This window comes from Aplidium turbinatum, chromosome 7 (assembly GCF_918807975.1).
Source record: "Aplidium turbinatum chromosome 7, kaAplTurb1.1, whole genome shotgun sequence".
NCBI lineage: Eukaryota > Metazoa > Chordata > Ascidiacea > Aplousobranchia > Polyclinidae > Aplidium > Aplidium turbinatum.
Genome location: NC_137478.1, coordinates 26,816,831 through 26,843,366, shown reverse-complemented (window position 1 = coordinate 26,843,366; position 26,536 = coordinate 26,816,831). Strand labels below are relative to the sequence as shown.

Below are 26,536 nucleotides of genomic sequence, written 5' to 3'. Positions count from 1 at the left end.
TCACATGCTTTTTCTTGAAGGGGCGGCAAAATCTCAATCCGCCCCGGGCGGCACATTCCCTAGGTACGCCACTGTGCAAGAGTAACAGTGGTTTATTGAAGAGCAATAAAGCGCTGTGGAGGAATGATAGGATGATCAGTGACTCTTCTGATTTAAAGAAATCCTCCTATATTCTTGGTAGATGTTTCAGCAAAAGAAAATGCGTTTTGAGTGGTTCCGAGAGATCGATCATTCGCTCGAGTACAGCATCAAGTGTGGACCACACTGTGTGGTCAATCGAATCGGCGTGTGTGTTGGTAGAATCGAGTAGTTGCTATCATGCTCCTCACAGAAATGCTTGAGCCTCATCGTTCTACAAATTTGGCTTTTGAAGTGGCTACGGTACTAATCTTCAGCACGATTATTTCTATGTTAAATAATCGTGCTGAAGAATCGTGAGGCGCTTTGATCCCTTCTCTGCTGCATTATGCAAAATATGAGCAGGGCAGCCGACTAGGATCAGATGCGATGTTTGCTCTTTGAGACGAGAGAAGACGTTGTTTTTTTCCACTATGCTGTGATCCTCCAAAATTCACTGGTCTGGTGCATTATCGACACAAAAGGATGACAGCTGTTTCATGTCTAGGCCTTTCTCTTGAATAGCCTAGAGGGGAAAATAAAGTTCGTGATTTGTGCCGAGGTCTCGCCTGGCATCGATCGCAGGTCAAGAAGACGCACTCGCACACCAACTGTGGCGTTGAAGAATCTGATGACTAGAGGAAACTAATTAGACGGATTTTAGAATATCATGCAACACCGGATACTAGAGGAAAACGATCGAATTTCTGTAGTTGTTGAAAATAAGACAAAATATGGACGCAAGTCGAAAATAAGGACATTTCTTAGAAAAAATGACATTTAAGTTTTCTAAGACCCTTCAAAATAAGGACAAATCTTAGAAATAAGGACGGTATGGCAACTCTGATTATAGTATTGGTATTTGGTAGAAAGGGTTTTTTTAAGGTTCCGTTTGGTTTGGGTGACCGCTAAGTAGTTTTAAGAGACCGCAAGTGTTTCATTTAAATACCAAAAATAGCCATATTTGCTTAAGACATAGCGAGAAACAACCATTACTTTTCTACTGTAGTTGCAAGTCCATATTTTGGGAAACCGCTGGAGAAATTTGGAGGACCGTTTCGGTTCCCCAAAACACCTTAAAAAAACACTGGGTAGAACATTCACGTTGATACACTTCTGACTTTAATGCGGGGTTCACACTGACAAGCATAAGCGCAAATCATAAAGCGTGTCAAAAAAACGATGGTTCACACTGAAAAAAAAGTGTTCACACTGAGAGCGTGAAGCGTGACCGAATCGCGCCACCGGTTTGGAGATCTCGATTTCAAGCGTGAAAACAGAAGTTGAATTATTTCAACTTTTCCCTTTCGCGCTTGACATGAGAACTCGATCTGTTCGACTTTCGAGTCGAGGTTTGGAAGAGGTCGGCTGATTGTACTCGCTTAGGCTATAGTTTGTCAGCAGTTTTGGCTCTGTAGATATTTTGTAACACATTATTATCAGCAGTCAGTTCAAATTCTAGCCAGCAGCAAGATGTAATTGATTTAACATACTGGCATTTAAAGATCAAAGCCTAGGAAAAAATTCTAGGCCTATAATATTGCTGTAACATAAACCAGGGTCAGATCATCAGATTTCACTAGAATACTTAAGTGAGACTAAATAGTTGACAAATAATTCCAAATTTACAGAAAAATCAGATTGTTTTTGTTTTAAAACTAATCAAAGATACCGTAAGTTAACCTTTTTTTTCCAAACAACCTCATTGCAAAAAGATCAATAAGGCTAATACAGTTTACAACTTTATACGGTATATAATTGGTAAATAAATGAAAGCGTAGTTCAGGTTTAGATGCATTATACTGAATTAGAATATGTATGCTACAGTATTGTAGGCTATGCTGTTTTATTAGCCCTAAATCTATGAAGGCCGAGTGGCTATATTTGACTTGGCCTGCTACAATACAGGGCAGTACCGTACCGGTATAACACAATGTACTGGTATTCGATATAGGCTAGGTCTATGATTTAAAAGTAAAATTTAGTATGGTATATACTTTAACAAACAAACCTAAGTCATGACATAGACTAGGCTATGTCAATGGTACATGATCAAGTGGTATTAATTTTTTTATATTGCAGTTAATATTGCTTCAATTAAAAAATAAAACATACAATTAAATAAAAAACTGGTGGAACTTAAAATGTTGCTGCTCTGTACGATGAAAAGCATAATAGGTACAAAGATAGGAACTAGGAAGTTGAAGAAAAAGCTACGGAAAGAAATGAAAAAAGATATAGGCCATCCGGGTAATTATTAATTTATATTCTGACTTAAAAAATATTAAATAATGATTGATAACAAAACAACTTACGGTAGTTGGAAAACATTGCTGAAATGGTAAAAAAACGTTTCTGCTGTTGCTGATGTCAGTGAGCTGAAGAGAAATCTAGTTTTAGTGTGAAAACATGTGTTGTTCATATTTTTGTAAACTGTAATGTTTTGGTTTTTCACTGTGTGTTTTACTGCTTTTGTGTCATCATACTAATCTCAGGTGTACGACTGTACGTAATGCTTATTTATAGGGTAGCAACTGAGCTATCTAAACAAACTTTGTGTTGCTTTATTTACGTATTTGATGATCAGGGATGTTGATGAATAAACACATGGATTGAAATTAACAATACGAAGTAAAGGCGTGGCTATATTTACAGCACTAGTGTTTCCAGATAAGAAATTTTTCCATAATTTGGTAAAGTTTAAAGTAGTTGAAGACAAAAACTTGTGATTTATGAGATTTTGAAATCTTGGGCAAAACTCTTAGCTTAAACCTATCCTTGGCAACACTTTTTACAAAACAATGCTTTTTGATTGCAACCATGGTAATCCATGGTTACATATAACCACTTCGAATAAGTACTGTTACTGTAAGCTCACAGATACTACAACTATGTTGTGAGTGAGGATTTTAGTTTCTAAAATGATGATATGGGAGAAAATAATTAATACCATACCTAAAATTACAGAAATCGAAAAGTTGTTTGTGTAAGTCCTGTGCAGATAAGTCTTTTAAATGGATATTTTCCACAAAACTTGCACAAGAAAGATCACAACAGCTTTGTTGGAAATGCTTTCAATTTCTTGCTTTTAATGGAAGAATCTTCACAAAGTATGAAGTAGAGAGTGTGGTTATACTTAGTGAGTGACTTTATAGTATTGTCTCAACGATGTCACTGTGAAGCTGAATATATGTATTGCAATGACAATTACTCGTGCAAGCGCATGAGCTATATGAATGCAAAATCTGATTGTGGTCGAGCTGTGGGTTACCTTCAAAACAAAACTTTTCCTTTATGTATACATGTTATGTTACCAAATATAAATCAAATATAGTTATTACTATCTAAACCCTTGACAGCCTGTTTCACCTAAAGGAGGATCATCAGAATGTCCTTATTCAAATAGAATCTCTTCTTGTTACTAAATATATTAATTATTGTGGAGATTCATCTGCTAAAATTAAGAAATTTCATGCTTAAAATTAGTAAAAGTTAATTACAAATGCTTATTTTATGTGCAGCTGTAGAACTGAAAGACCCGGATGACAAGTTCAGTGAGACTGTGAGAGCATAAATTTGTAATGACTTTCTGTCTTAAAGCATAAATTCCTTTGAAGACTTCACTGAGGGGTAATTATTACCTAGAATCAGAAAATGCAAGGTGATGATGTGAGAGTCCTGCTGGGGGTATTTAAGAAAGACCAAAAAGTTCACACAAAAATAAAATACAAGTAAGAAAAAGAAAATTTTTGTCTTGTCTGATAAGCGGATAATGCAAGTAACATCAGGACATGAAAAAGCATTGCATTGTAAGAACTATAACAGATTTCGAGCTAATTGTGTCCCTTGTCCTTGATATTAAAAATATTAATTATCTTCAAATTAGGTATGTAAGATGTATGCTTGCTTTTCAATATATATATACTGTACAAACGTTTACATCCAAGGTCGACCAAGCGTGTTATTTATATATTGTTATTTAAGTGTTGAAGGTTTTTGACATAAATCAAGGAACTTCAGTACTTTTCTGTGGTTCTTTTTTATGCGGCCTGCATCATAACTAATAAATTTTTTCAGGAATGTTTGCTCTCCATGTTAAAAGAAAACTCGTCAGCAATAGGGACAGCACTGTCTACTGCTACATACAATACAGATGAAGAAGCATTGTTTGGTCAATTGATTAACCACGCCAAACTTTGAATTAGACAAACACGCCTCTGATATGTGCATGTCACACAGTGTTTAGTATGTATGCACCATTCAACAGAAAAGCACATAAGTGTGATTTAACTTGTTTTGTCTGATTTTTTAATATTTGTGTTAATCACATAAAGTTTGCAGATGATATTTGTTACTCTTCCCCCAGTTTACATGGTCTCAAACAAATATCTTCTAAACTACTGTGTCGGTTAATCGGTTATGCCTCCAGACATGGCATTGTTTGTAATTGTAAAAAATCTTTTGGTTGTTATTTTCTCAACATTTCAAACTTTCTTGAATCACACTCGCTTGAGCCCGAGAAATTTCTCTTTGTTGGGTCGGTTAAGTGTTTAGGTGTGTATACAATATACATGTAACTGTTTGTCTAATGAACTGGATATTTTGCGGCAAATGCGCTCACTTTGCTGCATTGCCAACAAATGAAAATCGCTATTTTATAAATGTTCAACGACTGTTAACCATACTCTGTTTTACTCATACTGTACGTCTTTTTATGCTTTGTAACTGTTGCATAAATATCGTCTTTTTTGTTTTAATCGTTTACGAGTAGCTTATAATGACTAGTTTAGAACGGTACATAATCTGTCACGATATGTGAGCGCACGTGAAAATCAAATTAATTGTGTTTTTCTTCTTGATCAAATGATCACCCTGCTTGCCATCAGTTTGTTGCAAATTGCAATGTGACTGGTTTGAAAAGTGATAAAAGATTGGAGGGGAGTTTGGCACTAAAATTGTATTGTATGTATTGTAGTAATTTGAAGTAAGCCTTGGCTTAGACAATATGGTTTGCACTGACGTTATTCAGTTCATTTGAGATTATTTGAACACCGTAAAGAAGCTATTATATGCAACCCAGACAGCCACTCTATTTGGCCAAAATCGTACCCAATCTGGTAAAGATTTGGACCAGATAAAGTGGCTGTCTGGGAGGGCTGTGGAGTCTTGCGAAAAATATGCGACTCCTCGTTTTATAACTAGCCAACTCCGGCTTCAGAGTTTCCATTTTTTTTTATAATTTTTATCGTTTTCCATTTTTGTAAAATTTAATTTCATCAAAGTTATGATCGAAATTGATACAGCGACTTTTACAAATTTAACAAAAACAAGCACTTCTATTTTCGGGTGAAGTTTTAGACCCAAATACGGCGAACAAGAAATTATATTCTTTTAAAAAGAGTCTAAACAAAAATTTTGTTTTTCGTTATTTTGTATCAAGTCGGAGTGAGCCTTTTAAATTACTCCATTCCGGACACGCTAAAATTCCTCCGACTCCACAGCCCTGGTTACAGTACATATATTGTTCTGTATATTGTTTGCAATTATTTGAATTTGTATATCTAGTTTACTTTGATATGTGTCACTGTGTGGCTGATAAAAGTGCTTATTGTCTGCAAATGTGTGGACTGTGCAGTGTGCATTCACAATGATCTGTGGACATATATGCTCTGTACCGTCATTTTCATGCTTATACCAGATTAGCTTATTTCTTGCTATAGTAATCGTTCGTTGTGTTACTTGGTTCAATCAGTGTTTAGAAACTTTAGAACGTTTACTGCCACTGGTATGATTGATATCACTTATCATTATTATGAATCTTTCTAGTCGTTAGAGTAGGGTAAATTTAAGATGATTGGTGTAGGTTCTTTTTCAAAGGATTCAATATTGCAGTGTATGTTCAGGTCTTGGTTTCATCATATGCCTAAGCCTTATGCTAGGCCTATTTGCCCATTGTAGATACGAATGTAGCTACACTATCTGCGGCTTGATTTTTCGTTTTTTTACGTTGTAGTTATCGTCAATTTTCGTTTTCCTCAACTTCGAAGCCTTATTACAATATACTGGTACATCGTAGTTGCTTGCTTTGGTACATCCGTGCTTGGTTTGGTAGTTTTTAGAGCAAAGAATTAAGAGCCCGATGCGTGTAGCTGTAGCCTATATTGCCAGTCTTATATGACTGTTGATGTTTGCAGAGCATCTGATGCCAGCCACAGTCTGTACTTTTTGGACAGTTGTGATGCGGAGATATGTTAAGGCAAGACCGCCTTGGTTAAGGGCAAACCATAAAAGTTGTAAGAGAAGCGGGGAAGTTAACACAAGATTCCAAATGAAATTTCACAAATGGGCCACTTGAATTACAACCAATTGTATTTTCCAACATCGCTGAAATAAAAGTAACCTGCGCTTGCAATTTGTTTTTATTCTGACCATATAAGTTAATATATGGCAAACATAGCAGAGGTCCAAAAAAGGGTACAAGCGACAAAGCGGAGCTGACACGTTTTGTCAAGAAAGCAGATCATCTAAGGTAGCCTACCTACTACTACTCATTCTAAACTACGGTAACGATGGAAGCATTCCTCCATTATGTCACAAGATTTTGTTCTCCCAGGACCCAGGTCATCCCTTCTTTGAAATATGGGTGCACCAACCATCTAAATGTTTTTCTGAAAAATTTATTAAAAATACCCTAGGCTACCGTCTTCAGTTTGTTTTGTTGGTTAATCAGCCAGGAAATGAAGTAGGCCTGCTTGTAAAGAATAATAAACAAACTTTTTTTAAAGTAGCCTAGGTCTATGCCAGAAGAAAAACTTCATTGTTATTTGCAAGTAGTCTTGCATAGGCTACTTTTCAAAAAAAAAATACCAAGTTTTCTTGTTGACGAAGTATCAGAGCGAATTTAAATGCAATGTCGGGTTTTGTTATAACTTTGAAAGTTTGTCAACAGATATATGAACAAGCTTACTCACTCAATGGCTTCCACACGCTTAACGTCTTATTTCTATGGAAACCAATGTGAACATGTCAGCGCAAATCATAAAGCCGAAACACGCCAGACATGAAAACACGCCCACCCGCTATATGCTAAATGCTAGACAAGCTCAGTGTGAACCCCGCATAAGTATTCTAGCATTTTTGCGATGATATCAAAATCCTTGAAACACTTTTTGGAAAGTATTAATTCTGATCTTATTTTTAGGGTTAGTTAAATCCTTGAAACACTTTTTGGAAAGTATTAATTCTGATCTTATTTTTAGGGTTAGAGTTAGTTAACTAACCTTAACCCTGGTTAGTTGACTATTTGACTAACCTGTTAAGGTTAACTAAAATTAATTGTTCTGTTGACCTAACGTCCTGTCGACCAAATGTCCTGTCGGCTAAATGTCTGTCAACCAAACGTCTGTCGACCAAACGTCCTGTCAACCAAATGTCTGTCGACCAAACGATCGGACACCATTATATTCCAGTATTGTTCTGACTAGTGTTTTGTGCAGTATAGAGAAACACATTTACATTCAGAAAAGTGAAGGTTCTCTTTATGATAACAAGGATATCATCATTTCTGTATTCCTGTTTTCTTACCTATCGTACGGTATGTAGCCTATATTGTTTTTTATGTTGAATGCATATAATATATATTTGCGTTCAACTCCGACACCGTTCCATGTAAAATAAGCTATGACACCACACGGGTGTACTATCGGGTATGGCAGACTTGATGACTAGTTTGGTCCTGCCACTCCCATCATCATCAGCAAACGGGTGCAACCTAGTTCGTACCCTGAACAGTTCGTACCCTCAGTTCGTACCCTGAAAAGATCGAGAGAAAAAATTAAAAAAAGCCGAAGTCGCTGATTGCAGTTTAATAGCACAAAGCCGAACTCGCTGATCGGAGCTTTCGCAAACAAACTCGAGGGTTAGGGTAGGGATTTTAGGGTGGCGACGATGTCGTCCCCTGCCGATGTCGTACCCCCGATGTCGTACCCTCATACATCGGGACGCGCAATAATTTACGCCGGCAAAAAAAAGCTTCAGATGCGGCGCGCTGTTGGATTTCAGCTCGAGCGTCAATGCCCATGTCGTCTCCAGTGATTGATCATGAATCACGCTGCCGAACAGACTTCAAAATGCGGCGGGCTGTTGCATTTCAGCTCGAGCGTCAATGCTCACGTTATTCTTTCAGTTTGGTACAACTTGTGGGAAACAAATTATTTTAATTTCAAAAATAAAAATTAATTTCTAGGCTAATTTTTTTTCAAATGTCCGCTAGCCAGGGTTAATTATTTTGTTGCTGACGAGCAGTGATGTACGCGCATACAAAAAATATTGACGCCGTCAGCGCAAACGCAAACGTTCGAAAAACTATACGCCGCATGCGTCAACGCAACTTGTAAAAAAAGTTGGCGGCGTCAGCGTTAGCGCATACTCTAGCGCAAACTCATTTTGTTTGCTCAGTGCCAAACATTCACACGGTATAAACCACTCGAAACAACACACTTTTCAAGCCACTTCGCGATTTCTCGTTACAAGAAATTATTTTTTTGGCCGGAAGGCACATCTGGCATTGAAAATATAAGTTTTTGCCTTTCGAAGAAGAGAGCTTAAAATACTTTTCCATGTAGGGCCATGGATTTGTATTATCATGCTTCATTTCACTTGGAGATTAGTATTACCGTAATTTATTCCCTGAATACAATAGTGTAGTGTAAGAAACTGTACCATATGCCTATCAAGAAAATTTTAGTATTATACTAACTGTCGCTCCTTAAAAATCCATTATAAAAAACACTATTTTTAAAGTGATTCCGTTTGAATAAGACTAATGTTGCTTTTAGTGCCATAATTCTCTCAGTAAGCTCTATGCTTTTTTTTGATAAGATTTTTAAAAAGTGGGTTAATGGAAGACAAAACTGCCAGACACAAGCAAGTTTAGATTCTGAACTGCACAACTCTTTGTTATTAGCATTCAGGGATAGTTAGCATTACTAGTGTTAGGCCTATTAGCAGTAGGCTACTCAAAAGCCTCTCACAATTGGCCCCTGGATGCATGTTTTGCTAAACTGCTCATCAAGTTACAAAACATATATAATTACATACTTACGCATCAGAATGTATAAATTATCAAGTAAAAATTACCTTAGCTTGATAGCCTACTGAATGTAGGCCTACACATTACTACGCTACATAGCCTACAACAAGAATAACCGGCAAAGGCAAAGTAATGTACTACATGTAACATACAGAGTACAACATCATGCAAGCAATCACGGTCGGAGACCAAATATTTGAGTTTGTTTAGATACATAGGCTGCACTGCTCATTGCCTGAAAAGTTTCTGATTTGCCCCAAAATGCAAGACTTAACTAATATAAATTAAAGTGCTTACAATTGCTTACAAACGCCTTCAACACTGCTTGACTAAAAAAACTTCACACTACGAAGCCAAGTCATTGTTTACATTTTACATGGAGCGACATTACCAACCTACCTACTTGCTTGCTTACATTACATTCCTGTTCTGACCCGTAATTTACCTAATTTCGCAGTAGGCCTAAGTTGTTTTAACTAATTCTTTCTTTTTTTCTGCAAGACTTCAGTCTCCATGTGGGACTCTAGCGTCAAAGGCAGTAGTGTGATATACAAACAAACTCCAGCTGACTGAACAATAGATGACACTGTGACACAACACTAGAACAATGGGCAATTGCAAGCCTTCAACATTTCGCAGTTTGACAAAAAAAAATTGCAAACAACAACTAAGACATTAAAAAGTATGCGTTGACGCTATGCGCTAAAAAACCGCGAAAACTTTACGGCGCATCCTCAAGCGCAAACTATCCAAAAAAATGTGGCCGCAAGCGTTAGCGCAAACAAAAAGTCTACGTCGCATGTATGCGGCGTAGAATTTGCGGCGCATACGTACATCTCTGCTGACGAGTAAACAGTTTGTTTAATAAGGACATTCTGATGATCCTTATGTTTATATTGTAATGTTTATATTGAAATGTTTATATGAAATGTTTATATTGCAATGTTGAAGCAGTTGACTACAATGCAACCGAAAAGATGAAATGTTTATATTGTAATCTAATATGCTTGTTTGCAATATAAAGAAATATGCTTGCTTATCAATTTTGCATGACTGTCATTTACATTAACTTCAGTGTTCTTGAAAGTTGCAATGTATTAACTCTTAAACATATGACACATTTTAAGACATTTTCCATGAATCAACTAGTCGAGGATTGGAATTTTATGCTGAGGATCACCCATCTTTTCTTGAAACCGCTCGATTTATCAAAATGGTGGAGAATTTGTGGAAAGTGATGTTTGTGAAACATCAGTTTAAAGGTTAGAGCAACTTCACATAAATATTATATAACATTTTGCTGCAAAGGCACACATGAAGAAGTATATTTGTTTATTTTTAATTGTTTAATTATTTGTGGAGACTGAAGCTTTCTGGCATGTTACCTCCAAAATTTGTATGACTGATTACAAAGAAAAAATATACATATTAGAACACATTATCTTCATAAAGTACTGTCATTACCCAAAGATTATGCTTATGCCGAAATTAGTTGAAGCTTCTTAGATAGATACTACATTTACTCAATGTTTCAGGTAATAAAATACAAGATGATGCTGTCTTTACTTCAACAAGAAGCTTTGCTAGCTGGAGCCAAATTGTCATCCTTAAATTTCCCAGCAATTACAGCAACAAAAGTTGCATTGTCAGTAACTTGGCTGGTTGATTTTTTTAGGATTGTGACATTAGATGACCTATCCACATCTGACATGAATGTGGCATACTATGTTGCTGGGTATATTGACAGAAGCATTTGTCCTCGTAGGAAATGTAATGCTTGCAAGGAACTTCTTGTTGCCGGTCAAGATGACACTTTAGTGGAAGAAAGCAATGAGTGTTGCAAGCTTCTTGCTTTAGCTGATCGTGGTGGTTTATCCAAGCCAACAGAACTATGTTTTATTGTAACCTCTCTTGCAGTGCACCATTATTATGCTGTGTTATTAGAGTGTTAGAGTGGAAAATTAAAAAGAATTTAAAAGGAGGACTGTTCACTATTGGAAATCAACGTAATATTTTTGTTTCCGCTCTCACGGAATGCGCAGTGTCTCAGTTTAATTACCTTCTTGTCATCGTATCTTTAAAGTGTGATTCTGGTCATGCAAGCTTTAAAATGATTGTAGAAACTGCTTTCAATTGTGTCGCAAAGAATGAACTTAACGTTTTGAAGACATTAAAAAAGATTTGGTTGCCAGTTCATCGCGAAAAATTCAAAAACTACCTTCAAAAAACTAACTGTAAGCAATCATTAAATATATATTGAGAAGAGGTTGCTTGGTTATAGAAGAACCATATTTATTATACATTGTGTAATTGTTTACTTATGTTATGTACATGACAATGTTTGATATGTGAATATTGTTTATAATACTCTGGTATGTGAAATGTATGCAACATAGCTTTATATAGCCTGTAGCATACAATATGCATAGGCCTATGTCAGTTTATTAATAAATGTCATATAAGCGTTTTGATACATTTATTACTTTATTAGAACGTTGTTGCCATTCTTTAGTGACAATACATTCATATGTTCAAAATTGATGGAGCTGTTCGATGTGACTGCGTATCTACTTAAATTGTGCAGTGACCCTTCTAGTGTTGGCGGATAAGCGGAGTTTCGCGTCCCGTAATATTAGGGTTAGGGTTAGCGGAAACTGCGGAAAAATGAAACAGCGGAAAAATATTTGCGGAAACTGCAATCAGCGAGGGTTAGAGCATAGATTACTCTATGGGTAGGGTAATAGTTACCGGAAACTGCAGTTAACGGAAACTGCGAAACTATGAAAAAATGTTTGCGGAAACTGCGATCAGCGAGGGTTAGGGTTAGGCAGTGTTCTTCAACGGGGCGATATCGCCCCCCGGGGGGCGATTTTGGCCATTGCGGGGGCGATTTGTACAATTTTTGAAATTGGGGGGCGATTTTACTGTTTAGGGGGGCGATTTTACTGTAACGAAGAAGCTCGAGCAATTTTTTTCGCACATGGATGGGCAGATTTCTGGATCAAGTGCAATGATCGATTTCCGGAACTATGGGCAAAAGTGAAGTTGTATTTATTGGCTTTTCCTTCGACATACATTGTTGAACAAGGTTTTAGTGAAGTATTGCAAAATACCGAAACCAACTTGACATGAACAAGACTGGAGGAAATGCAATTCGACTTAAGCTGACTGGCTTGCACCCAGCTATTACTAGTCTTGCAAATAAGCACCAGGCGCAAGGGTCGCATTAATTAGCTTCCACGAGCTGTTGTATTTCAATAAAATGTGCTTGCTTTTGCTTATTTATATTGTTGGGATATTTAAAGTTTTGTATGTAAATTTTTAGCGACATGAACTTTTGTACAACGGCGATCGTTTCGCAGTCCTCGAACTTAACTTTTCCACCCGGCAACCAGTATGGCCGAACGGCAAGCGATTCCGGCGGCCAGCAACAAAAACGTCTATGATTGACGTAAGTTTTCTGCTTCAGCGCTTCGCGTTAACGAGCCGAATCTCCGATGGTAATAAGAAGAAAACGAGTTTTGCTTTCGCAATACGCATACAAAGCCCTCGATAGTTACCGTATTTGTATCCTTCTCGAGTTACCTGCGGCTGAGCAGAGCTTACTTTCGGTGGCCGTTTCTGAACCCTTCGGCGGCCACAGCCGCCGTTAATTTCGAGGCCTCATTTGAGGGGGCGATTTGGACCCGCACTTTCAACAAAGGGGCGATTTTGTAAAAAAGGTTGAAGACCACTGGGTTAGAGCATAGATTACTCTATAGTTAAGGTAAAGGTTAGCGAAAACTGCAGTTAGCGGAAATTGCGAAACAATGTTTGCGAAAACTGCGATCAGCGAGGATTAGGGTTAGAGCATAGATTACTCTATGGTTAGAGACTTAGAGTTAGGGTAAGGGTTAGCGGAAACTACGGAAAAATGTTTGCGGAAACTGCGATCAGCGAAGGTTAGGGCTAGAGCATAGATTAGTCTATGGTTAGGGTTAGCGGAAACTGCGGAAAAGTGTTTGCGGAAACTGCGATGAGCGAGGGTTGGGTCCACGTCTTTTAGGCGCTGACAGTTAGGCGCTGGTCTAATAGGCGCGCACACTGTGGCGTCTGGATATTTAGGTGCGGAGCACTGTGGCGCCCGTTCATTTAGGTGCTATTCCTAGTAAAGTCTGTAGATTGTATCAGCTTGGCAGGTAGGGGCGTAGGGCAATGCTTTTCACACAAAATATTATATTGAAACGGAAAATATATTGTTTTGTTAATGCGTGTGCGTTGTTGGTCATGGCTTCAGTGAGTGAAGTTGCCTAAACTGGCAATGCCTTTTCACACAAAATGTTATATTACACAGAAAAATATATGGGTGAAGCTGCTTGAACCGGAAATGTTTTTCACACAAAATGTTATATTGAACAGAAAAATATGTTATGGCTTCCGTGAGTGAAGCTGTTTAAACCGGCAATGATTTTCACATAAAATGTTATATTGAACAGAAAAATATGTTGTTTTTTTTAATGCGCTTGTTCAGCATTTATTTGTTGTTAGTCCAGGTTTGCGCCGGCGAAAGCTTTATCAATAAATTATTCAAGTTTCCGAAAATGTATGAGATTGAGTTCACTTTTAGTTAGGTCAAATAATAACTAAACATCAGTAAAAAATGTACCGTAGGCTGTTCTCAAGCGGGCGGTAGGCTTGAGTGAAGAGTAACTTAGTTTTCCGTCAAAACCCGGACTAGGTTTAATAACGAGCGAAGTCTCACCATTATGCTTGCAACTTGTAGCCAAGGTGTAGCCTATATGCCCTGTAGAAATGTATTCGTGTGAACAGTAGTAGAGCGTCTTACGCGTTCTCGTCACATGGCCAATCCATCCCGAACAGAAGTAATTTATATTTAATCTAAATTACCAGACATTTTTCACACAAATCTGTTGTATTTACGCGGTAAAAACATGTCATGTGATCGACGTAGACGCACAATCTTGACATCAAATGAAAGCATACATCTTCAGCTATCCGAAGATGCAAAGCTTTGCAATAAAATTTAAAACATTCTATGTACAACTAGCAATTTTCCAAAAGGTATTTTTTCTAATTTTTTAAAAAATTAAAAATTGGCAGAAAAGTGTACTTCATTATAATTTTTACTACCCAAGCATGATACAATAATATAAAAATTTATGTAGTTTAATCGAATGCCAAAACAATTCTGCACATGAGAAAAAATTTACTTCGTTTCTGCGCGCAATGCTTTAGGAAGTACAGCAGAATGATTATGGAGAAATTTGGAAAATTTTAAGCAAAAAGTTTACGTAATTTAGCCTACAGTCTTTTTGATCGAGAAATTCCAAAGTAAGGGGTTGCCTAGCCAGTTTTGACTGCCAATTCCAATGAGTGAAAGAAAAAAAATCCACTGTGTCCACATCTTTAAGAAGTCCTCATCTGATAACTGCACCGCCAAAATATTTTTTTTTAATTAGCCAAAAAAGGACAGGCAAAGACTATGGATCTGCCATCATTTACATTATTTTTTTTGCTTGAAATAGGCTACCTTTTAACCTTGGACGTAGGGATACTTCCTTGGTCATCATGGCAAAAATCCCAAGACGTGTGTATACGTCCGTGGTCGCGAAAGAGTTAACTAAAAATGAACTCAATAATGTTCGGAAGCTTCAATATAATTTATTGATAAAGCTTTCACCAAAGCAAACCTGGACTAACAACAAATAAAACAATAATAAATCAATAAAACAACAATATATTTTTCTGTTCAATGTAACATTTTGTGTGAAAAGCATTGCCGGTTTTAGCAGCTTCACTCACTGAAGCCATGATATAATTTTCTGGCAAGCTGCCAAGCTAATACAATCTACAGACTTTACTAGGAATAGCACCTAAATGAACGGGCGCCACAGTGCTCCGCACCTAAATATCCAGACGCCACAGTGTGCGCGCCTATTAGACCAGCGCCTAACTGTCAGCGCCTAAAAGACTTGCTCCCCGAGGGTTAGCGTTAGGATAGGGTTACGATTAGGGTTAGTGGAAACTGCGATCAGCGACTTCGGCTTTGTGCTATCTTTCCCTCGATCTTTTCAGGGGGAAAATTTTAAAATTTTGCGGAAACTGCGATCAGCGACTTCCGCTTTTTTTAATGTTTTCTCTTGATCTTTTCAGGGTACGAACTGAGGGTACGAACTGTTCAGGGTACGAACTAGGTTGCATCCTCAACAAACAACCTAACTCACATTGTAATTATTTTGTCATCTAGGTTGTCATCAAATATCATGCCAAGGTCATTTTCCCCACTCACACTTTTTAAAACAAAACTTTCTCCACTTTTGGGCTTGTTTCATCGCTTGTGTCCTTGCTTGTGTCCATCGGTATGCTTGCTTGTGTCCATCGCTTTGTGTCATCGCTTGTGTCCAGGTTGCATCCTGATGATTGGACCAGCGCTTCCACTTTTGTGGTAATTACCACAATTGTGGAATTTTCATCATGCTTGTGGTAAAAATGCGGTAATCAAAAATTTGTGGTAAAAATGTGGTAATATGGAAATTTTGTGTGGAAATGTTGCCAAAATGTGGAAATTATAAATTTTGAAAATTTGACATAAAATACTATCAATAAATAAAAAGCATTTAAACTGTTGTCCTCCAAAATCGAACAGATATGCAAAAAACTACTTATAACAGCATGTGACTATAGCATGTTCCGCTGTTTTCGGTTTGATTTTGGAATGCGTCCTGACTTTTGACTTTGAAGGTAGGGTGACCAACTGACCATGTGATCATATTCATAGTCAATATGTCTTTCAGATTCTAGCTGCGGTGTCAAGTACAGTAGGTACTTTGCAGTGGCGTAGCCAGGGGGGGGGGGATTACAACCCCACCTTTGGCACGCGTGTGACGTCACGATATTGAGAATGATGCTTTCAGTCTCTATGCCTCTAAAACAAACTTTGCCTAATTTTAAACGAAACTGCATTAAAAGAGCGAGTTTTGCGAATAGTAAACATTCCAATATCTCAACTAGGAATTAGCAACAAGAAAACATAGAGATTTAGCTTTATTACCGAAAAATGCCCAAGAAAACATAATCTTATTCTTTTGCTATGCCACCAGACAGCACCATTTTACAGAAATATTTATACCCACATTTTTGTTGAAAAGGCTCTCAGAATGCATCAAATTTAAAGTAATTTTTCAAAATTTTCTGGGGAGGCTCCCCAGACCCCTCACCGCTGGGTGTCGCCTTTGGCGAAGAAGCCGGCGGGCGAAGCCCAGCATCCGTCAAAAACCCCCCTTTCAAAATTCCTGGCTAAGCTACTGGTACTTTGCTTTCTTATTTCGGACGTTCTGTTAATAAACTGAGTAGTTGTTTTGGGCCTTATTTTACACTATATACTGTAGTGTAAATATAACCAAATAATAGCGTTGCCGGATAAGGAATTCTGTCGTAATTTAAGAAAAGTTTAAAGCTGTTGAAAACAAAAACTTGCATTTTAGAAAAATTTTTAGTTTTGGGTAAAGATCAAAACCCTAACCTTATTCCTAAGTCTTACCTTAAAACCCTTACTAACTTTAATCCTAACTCTGACAACACCTGGTAGTAACTATGGCAACAAGTGGGTAATAATAGCCACTGTGTTAATGTAAAAGTAAGTCGAAATACGGTTAAGATCGGGTAAAAAATCACAGTAAAAAATGTGGTAATCTGAGGACAAATGTGGTAATACAAGTGGTAATCTAGCTTTGTAAAAGTGGAAGCACTGGATTGGACTATTCATTTTACTGATTTAGGTGTGTTCACTGTTCAGCAGCAATTGGGCTGGATATTTAAAAACGTTAGCAGGCCTCGAAATTCGTTTTTGTTGACGGCGGACAAACGTGTCCGGTCTGAGCAGCTATCTCGGCAGACAAATCAAGTCTCACGGCGGACACACCAGTTTTAACATCGATCGTCATGTTTAATCACTTTATTTTGATAATTCTTCGCCATTTGAGAACTATAGCTACGGTTTGGAAGGCTTTTTAAAATTTCAGCGAAGTCACTCTGAAAGGCTTTCATCAGACCAACGACGTGTGCTTGAAGAGTGAAAGCGCCGTGTAGCTGCTTAATACGCCGCATAACTGATTAAATTTTACCAAACGAGGTCGTACGGCTTCTTGCGTCACAATGCTCTGGACACGAGTCAGAAAACTCCACACTACTATTTTCTGCTGTGCAAAGTTTCACTAGGCTTCTTTCTTTAGGTTTATTTTTGCGTGTCATGTGAGCGAAAGTGTCAAAGAGCGAGTAGGTTCATTGCCCTCATTCTCACTTTTACAATTTTTCCTGTGATTTTTTATTCTTACAGTAATACCAAAAGTTAACAATTTTTTTTGCATCTTGCTGTTGCAGGGGAGGGTCGCTACTCCTCACACCCGTTGGTCGACGTTGCCTTACATGCGAGAGTGGGAGCTCCCGATGTTGGGTTGCTCAGCGAACGCAAGTCGACCCTTGTGTTCTATCAGAAACAACTTAGGTTTGTGGTACGTAACGAAGTAAAGCAAAATCCCGAAAACGGATTTAGCTGCTTCGTGCCACATAACACCCCACCAGTGTCTGAGGGCTGGGTTGGCCCGAGACACGCAAAGGTAGAGTGCCCTGCGTTGTTCTGAACGTCGGGGGTCACCAGTGCGGGGGAGGGTCGCTACTCCTCACACCCGTTGGTCGACGTTGCCTTACATGCGAGAGTGGGAGCTCCCGATGTTGGGTTGCTCAGCGAAGGCAAGTCGACCCTTGTGTTCTATCAGAAACAACTTAGGTTTGTGGTACGTAACGAAGTAAAGCAAAATCCCGAAAACGGATTTAGCTGCTTCGTGCCGCACTGTAATAGACTACTCGTGTAATCTGATTTTGTAACCAAGCCAGACATTGTGATGTAAGACTTGAACTAAGTTGCACGTGATTAGTGTAAATGTACAATACTCCCATCGATTCTTAGCGAAGAATTCACTTTTGTTACGCTGATTTAATGTCATCCATCGTTGAAGCAACGTAAAATGGAAGGTTTTCCTGCTTGAACGGAAGCTAAGGGATACAATATTAACATTTTCTAGATGCGCGCTACTACGCTAGAATACGCGGGAAATTATATTCTTGCAATAATTGTTTGTGCTGTGCAATGACGATTTGTATCGCTAATTCTTGTGTTATTTTTAGGCGGACAAATATGACCGATTTAGATGGTACTTCCCGCGGACATCACATGCTGTAACGGCGGACGTGTCCGCGGTGTCCGCCGTGAATTTCGAGGCCTGGTTAGAGTTTATTTTTAAATATGTTATATTCAGGGGCTCCGGACACTTCCTGAGAGTGGGGGGTAATTTAAGCAGGGGCGGGAACGATGTTTTGACATCGACAGGGGCTTATTGGATTATCGCATCACATATACTTCTGAAAGGTGGCTCCCCAGACCCCGTTCGCATTACTGAAAGCTTCAGTTTTTTACACAGCGTCCTAGGCTGCATGATTCGCGCCGAAGGCGCAAAATTTTTGCCTTTCAGCACGATTTAAAATCGAAAAGTTCTTTCAACAAATTTGAAATCACGAGCAAAAGCTTTTTAACATTTGCCACATTTTTTGAGATTTTGAGACAACTTTGAGTAGAAGAGGGGACGTACACAAAATCCCTTTCTGTATTCTTCCTTGGCTCAAGTCCTCCAAATTTTACACTTCAGACGGTAAAAGGTTAGATTTAAAAGGCCAAAAGCGTTAAGGTCAAAGCTATAATCTATAAAACTTAATTTACAATTACATGAATACAGCACGACAACTGTTCCCGACAATTTTCACCAAATCAAACGTCATATAAAAACCGTTCAAGTCTACTGAATATTACGTCATGGAAATTCCTAAAACATGAGCCAAAATTGCACCAGCGTTAATAAGACTTGTGTCAGACCTGTTTAAATCTGTTTGGACCTGTTTGGGCCTGTTTAAACATGAATGCATTGGTTCACTAGCTCGAACACCTGTTGAATGACTTCATAATTGTTTTTCATTATTGCGTCACAGTACTGCATACGTGAATTTGAGATATTGATATCTATTCTGGTCATTCGTAAAATGATTGTTTGAAAGTTGGCCGCACATTTAACTGTTGGCTTAGTGCTTGCTAGCTGGACAAAAGTTCCGTCTTTTATCCAATTAATCTGTATTGTAGTGACAGTTTTTTTAGAGGTGTAGGCGTTACACCTATTTTCGATAGCCTCGGGCTAATTTTACTGGAATACACTGTTTGAATAGACGTTTCGAAAGTGTGTTTATTTTTGGGTCATTGCATGCAGACTAACGGATTTGGGAATCTTACGTTACAATTTTCCCACGAAGAGATTATGGTTTACCGCTGTGACCATAAAAAATAAAAGACGAAGTTGTTGGTTGGTAGGCTACAAAAGCAAAGAAATAATAAAAGAAGATCTTGTTGGTTGGTAGTCTAAAGAAGCAAAGAAAATTAAAGACATTTCTTCTCGGTAGGCAACTGAAGAACTTTAAGCTAAACAGTAAAGACATTTCTTCTCAGTTTGGTACAGAAAAAAAATAACTTTGACATTCATTGGCAAGAAAGAAGATTAAAGGCAATCCATCTGTGCTTGAAGATTCAAGTGGAAGAATCCAAGCAAGTTTTGTGGACGTTTGGACTTCACATACTCGTACAGCTACGGTATCGTGCATTTAAATTCTTTTTTGTATTTTTACGGTCTTGGCAGTTAAGTTTTTTATAACTACTGTAATTTTGTGTGTTTGTGTAACTTAATTTTTTAATTGTTAAATTTAGCCCTAACATTTAATATGTCTACACTCGGTGGTGACAGGGACTCGACCGCCGTCGACTCGACTGAGTTTAAGCCTGATGATGTTCTTTGCGGTCGGGCAGGCCATTCTGGGGAGGGACCCATTAACGATGAGGCTAAGTCAGTTCGAGAGGCCCGGCATCTTAGACGGGATATTTTGACTCAAATTGGGAAACTTTCTGTAGCCCTAGGTTCTTTGAGTGATAAGCAGGAACTGTTAATTTTTAGATCTAAGTTATCTACTTTAGAAGAGGAATTACGGCATTTCCATGCTCTTTTGAGTAAAATTGTTAACTCTGCAATCTTGGCAGAACTTCGTGATAGGGTAGATCCCGAATTTAACTCGTTAAAAAATAACTTCGAACAAAAAGAAAGTGAGTTCTCAGATAGGTTGGATGCTGACATACATCCTGAGGATAGCGCCTCAAATGTAAGCACTAGGATGTCTGAGAGCTCGTCACGGATAGTTGCACAAATTAACCTACAGTTAAGACGAGAGGAGCTCCAGATCCAAGCTGAGGCCGAAGCAAGAGCTGCTGAGGCCATCGCAAGAGCTGAAGCCATACGAGCTGAGGCTGCCGCGAGAGCTGAGGCCGACGCGAGAGCTGCTGAGGCCGCACGAGCAGAGGCTGCCGCGAGAGCTGAGGCCGAAGCGAGAGCTGCTGAGGCCGCACGAGCAGAGGCTGCCGCGAGAGCTGAGGCCGAAGCGAGAGCTGCTGAGGCCGCCGCGAGAGCCGAAGCTAGAGCTGCTGAGTTCGCACTCAAAGACGCTCAGTTGAGGGCCGAACAACGTAAAGAGGTAGTTTTAGCTGAATATCGTTCTGAGTTGGGCTCCCGGCGTAGCTCTAGGAAGGGCTCTTCTAGGCATTCCAGAAGTGAACATCAATCACAGTTTAATTTACCTAACCTTTTCCAGACGCCTGTTCAATCCGTAAGTGGACCTGTACAATCCACATGTTTTCCAGCTGTTTCAGGAGGTCTCGGGGCCGCGGCTAAGGGTCTTCCGAAGGCTGTAGAGCCAAGGCCTGCAAATTACAACCGAACTCCTCCCCCAGAGCGTACAGGTCACGGGGCCGCCATTAGCAGTAATGCTTTGCCCCCTTCACAGTTTTCAGCGCCGCTAGTTTTTGATCGCCCAGCTACACGTAATTTGGGTGGTTGTGAGAGGCGTATCGCGTCTCCTGATTTTAACGTGTGTGAGGATCGTGATCGGGCTGTGCATGTGACTGAGCCCACTCAGCCCCTTAAGGGATATAGCTTGTCTTCTCCCGCTAAATCGAGTTCTCAACAGCAGGATTGCTTTTTTGAATACCAAAATAGTAGAACGTTTTTCGATAAGGCGGCCTTGATTGGTTACGATGGTAATAATATGCCATTTGTCTTCTTTAAAAATCGTGTTATGGCCTTGATGGCAGCTTCGCCCTTTAAGGGAACTCGTTTGACTTTGTTGCAAGCAGCTTGTGTTAGAACAGCTGCACAAACGATTGCTAATTTGGTTTCTGACACTCCTGGCTTGTCAGAGGAAGACAGGATAGAAATGTCGTTAGCTCGCTTGTCCCAACGTTTTGGGGTTCGTGGAGGTCTTTTCGCAGAACCAGAAATTAGAAAGTATCGCTATGGTAGCAAATTGACTTCTATCTCTTCCAGTGATTTGAAAGAGTTTAAAGATGAATTGTCGCAGTGTTTGCTTTACGCGAAAGCTTATGGTCAGCGTGATAAATTAGAAGGACGTTTTGTTTTGGATTTGGCTAAGCGACTCCCGTTTGACGCTAAGCAGCGTTATCTTGACTTTTTAGGTGATCAGTATGGTAGCACTGAGGAACCTACTTTTCAGAGTTTGTTTGAATTTGTAGTACGGGAGGAAACGCGCAAGTCGACTGATTTTAGCATTATGCTAATGGGCGATTCTGGTGAGTCGCAGCATTTTAAAAAGTTTGGCAAAGGAAAATTGCCTTCATGTCCGGTTAGGCAGACGTCTGTAAAACCCCATGATATTGTCATGTCAGGAAGTTCGCAGTACTCGACTGCTGTTGGCGCACCGCGCGGTGGTGAGGCTAGACGTAAAGACCTACCGGCATGTTTTTGTTGTTTGTCACGTGGTCAAGTTGAATATCATTTTTTGTCTAATTGTAAAGAATTTTTGCGCTTGACACCTAAACGTCGGAGAGATGTCATTGTGAAAGCTGGAAAATGCTTGAACTGTTTGCGCCAGCATATGGTTAGAGACTGTAATCATGCAAACAACTGTCGTAAGTGTGGACCTACCAACGATAGGAAACACTATTTTCTTCTGCATGATTTTTATGTGACGTCACGTGATTCTCTGGATTTGGTCGGTAAAGATGATGCTGGTGCCAGAGTTCCGGTGCGTAATGTTAAGTTTGGAAATGTTAAAGCAGCCTTTAACCGCGTTACTGCTGCTCGTGTTTTGAATCCAATGACTGGCAAATCGAAGTTGGTGTATTGTCAGCATGATCCTGGTTCGCAGTTGACCTTTGTTTCGAGTGACTTGGTGTGCGAACTTGGTCTTAAACCGTATGATAAAGCGTCGTTTAAAATGGATACTCTGGCTGGTCAGAAACCTACTTGTGCTGAACTTGTTAAACTCAACATTCAGTCGTTAGAGACGAATGAACTGTTTTGTGATATAACTTCGGTGGTTAACCCAGCTTGGGCTGACGATGTTAAGACTTTACCACATAAGCAGAATTTAAGTAGTTTCCGTCATTTTCATGACGTGAATATGTTTCATTTGAATGATTGTAGTACTGTAGATGTACTGATTGGCAACGACAACGCTTATTTGATGTGTGCTAAAGAAGAGCGTGTTGGTGACAATCGTAGTGAACCGCATGCTTTGCTCACTCCTCTCGGTTGGTTGGCTTGTGGTGGTAAGTCACCCTTAGTTGAAAGCGTTGCTAAAGTGTGCAGAGTGCAGACGTCTTCAGAGTCGGATGTCATCTCTGGCTTTCAGCGTAAAATTGAGTCTCGCGATATGGAAATAGCAGACCTGAATAAAGTCATTCAGGATTTGACTTTGCAAAATGAAACCTGTGAATTGTCTCGCAATGATATTTTGGCTAGAGAACTTGTCGAACCGAGTATTGAGTTGAAAGATGGTCGATTTGAGATACCTGTTCCGTTGAAGGAAGATATTGATCTACCTAACAATTTTGTGTTGGCGTCAGATAGAGCTGCTGCTTTAAGAAAGAAGGCTTTAAAACAACCTGAACTTCGTGATTTCCTTACTGACACCATGAAAGATCTTAAATCTAATGGCTATATTGAGCGTGCTGGTGAAGCAGGAAATGTCAAGGGATTTGAATGGTATTTACCATACTTTGTGACGTCACAATTAAAAAAGCGCCTTGTTTGCGATGGCGGGTCTGAATTTCGAGGAACTTGTGTTAATGATTTAATGTCTTCTTGTCTTGACTTGTCTGACTTGCTAAACCCTCTAGTAGATGTCTTGGCTAGATTTCGGCTTGAAAGATTTGGTTTCGTGGCCGATATGACCAAATACTTCTTTCACATTTTGGACTCTTCATTACGTAAGCCCAATTTCATTGAACTGCTTACGTACACCAGTAGTGCCGTTCGGATCGTGAACGAACGCCCTTTGGTACCTTTGAGTGACGACCCTAGGGATTTTACTGTCATCACCCCTGCCTCACTTTTGACCCCATACTTAGACCCATACTGTGCTGTTGGGCAACCACATGATCGTGACCAATTAAGAAGGGATTATCGGTTCAATTTGTCACTTTCTCAGCAGTTTTGGAGTAAATGGATCGATTTTTACTTGCCAGGTCTTCAGGGCCGGAAAAAATGGCTAAAAATGGCCGAGAATTTGGAGCCTGGTCAACTTGTAGTGGTAGGTTCTCTCCAAGACATTGGTAAACGTGGGAAGTATCAACTTGGGAGGGTGCATGAGGTAGTTCCACAAATTAGGAAAGGGAAGCCTGTGGTTCGTAGAGCCAAAGTTGCCGTCTGCAACTATGATGAGAGTAAGGGGAAAGTGAAAGTAGACTACGTGTTGAGGGATATTTCGTGCCTCGCCCCCGTAAAGAACACCTAAGTGTTAGGGTTTGAGCCTGGTTTTGTCTGCGGTGGCCGATACTTGTCTGAGCCCAGAACAGTCGGTTATTATCGCAACAATTGTATATAGCGTCATTTAGCGTGTATCTATGGTACCAATTTCATGTATCGTCGTGTTTATTCTTATTGCTGTTCATTCTTTGCATGCCCTTTGTATTTGCGTATTAACTTAAACGTGAGTGATTCAAAAAATTTGTGTATCATGTGTTTTTATTCATTGGCTCACGATTGTCCTTCAATTCTTTTTTAGTTATGCCATGTTAGACTGTCATAACTAGGGGCCGCTATGTTCCCGACAATTTTCACCAAATCAAACGTCATATAAAAACCGTTCAAGTCTACTGAATATTACGTCATGGAAATTCCTAAAACATGAGCCAAAATTGCACCAGCGTTAATAAGACTTGTGTCAGACCTGTTTAAATCTGTTTGGACCTGTTTGGGCCTGTTTAAACATGAATGCATTGGTTCACTAGCTCGAACACCTGTTGAATGACTTCATAATTGTTTTTCATTATTGCGTCACAGTACTGCATACGTGAATTTGAGATATTGATATCTATTCTGGTCATTCGTAAAATGATTGTTTGAAAGTTGGCCGCACATTTAACTGTTGGCTTAGTGCTTGCTAGCTGGACAAAAGTTCCGTCTTTTATCCAATTAATCTGTATTGTAGTGACAGTTTTTTTAGAGGTGTAGGCGTTACACCTATTTTCGATAGCCTCGGGCTAATTTTACTGGAATACACTGTTTGAATAGACGTTTCGAAAGTGTGTTTATTTTTGGGTCATTGCATGCAGACGAACGGATTTGGGAATCTTACGTTACAATTTTCCCACGAAGAGATTATGGTTTACCGCTGTGACCAACAACCTATGCCATAACATCCACAGTGAAATGAAACGTTTCAGCATCTAGGGTTAGGCCTACATTCAACTCAGAAAAAAAAAGTTAAAATGCAATAACTTTTACAAGAACTGAAAAAAAGGAGACATCTTGAATGATACTACAGGAAGGCCTGCCATCTGCACCGTATAAGAAATAACACTAAACAAAAAATGCCATAACACCCAGGCAATACCTTGTGCCAAAATCTCACAAAAACTACAAAGAAATAACATTATAAACGAACATCTCAACTCAAACAAAACACTGTGTGCACTCTGCTTCTATTCTAAGAAAAACAGTCAGAAGTCGGCAAAGACTTTAAATCTTTGTGCATTGTTGAAAAAAATTCTTTGCAGATTTCATCTACGCTTAGTTCATTCAAATACACTTAATGGGCATGGCACATGGCAATGAAATTCTTGAAGCAGTCATTGTGCTTCGGAGCCATGTTTTCAAGCGGCGTAGTAAGCTAAACGATCTTTCAGCTTCTGCAGAAGAAGGGCTATTGACCAATAGCAATTTTACAAGTTTTTCCACACTGGCATAAAACTCTTCGACAATAATAGGCCTAAGTCCCATTAACTTGTTTGAAACATAGCACACATACTTGATCGGCCCAACTTTATGATGGAAGTGGCTTAAATCTTGGCCCAAAATTTTCACTTTGAAGCAATATCGCTCCAACACTGTAACAGCACTGTTGTGACTGTGCCAGATACTAAAACTTCAAGCATTCGGTGACTTTTAATTCCTTCGCCATTGAAGCGGTGGGTGAGGCCTTGCACTATGCTGTCAATAGATGCATAGAACTGCCTTCTGTAATGAGAAGCGAGGTCATGGGAAGCACTTTGCTCATAAGCGATTTCTTGAAATTTGGACTTTAGCTAAGCCTAAAGCTATCTACTTGCAGCTGAAATTCCTTGTATAACTGCATAAATTGTTCTTCATTTCTAAGATTCTGGTAATTAACTTTTGAGTTTTTAACCAGCTCCATCATGTCGCTGATGGTATAAGACTTGATCTGCAACAGGCCAGTTATCTTTTCAAGTGGTTTAAATAAAACTTGGCAAAACTGCAATGCAAAGTATGTGTTGCCTTGCAATAATTGGCAGGGTTCGATCTTAACGCTAGTCCGCTAGCCAATGGCTAGTGAAAATTTGCGTGGACTAATAGAAATGTTGCAATACTAGTCCGATTGGCTAGTGAAAATATTCGCCGGTGAAAAGTTTTGGTTTACAAAATGGCGATAGGCGATGTCACTCTGAAATAGTGCAAAAATTTGCTTGCCAGAGGCGAAATTGCACGAAGAATGCTGCAAAGTCGGTCAACTGAGCATATGACTACATTTTTTCGTTTTTTCCATCTTCTTTGGATTGCTACCTTGTCGTAGTTGAAGAACTCGTGTGCCTCCGTGACCTAAAGAGTTATGCTGACCCAACAAGCCAGACAGGTCTGACGGTAGAGGCCTAACCAAATGCAATCTATCCAATAGTCCACTTCTTTTGACAGTGAACGAATAGTATGT

At 39.1% G+C, this 26,536-nt stretch overlaps 1 long non-coding RNA gene across 1 annotated transcript; it reads left to right on the top strand.

Annotated features, from left to right (window-relative positions):
• The first annotated feature begins 2,210 nt into the window (after positions 1-2,210).
• On the top strand, positions 2,211-5,891 carry LOC145774702 (uncharacterized). The gene is made up of 3 exons (XR_014290046.1): positions 2,211-2,367; positions 3,639-3,848; positions 4,195-5,891. It is a non-coding gene; the product is annotated as an uncharacterized LOC145774702 (long non-coding RNA).
• Positions 5,892-26,536: the final 20,645 nt, after the last annotated feature.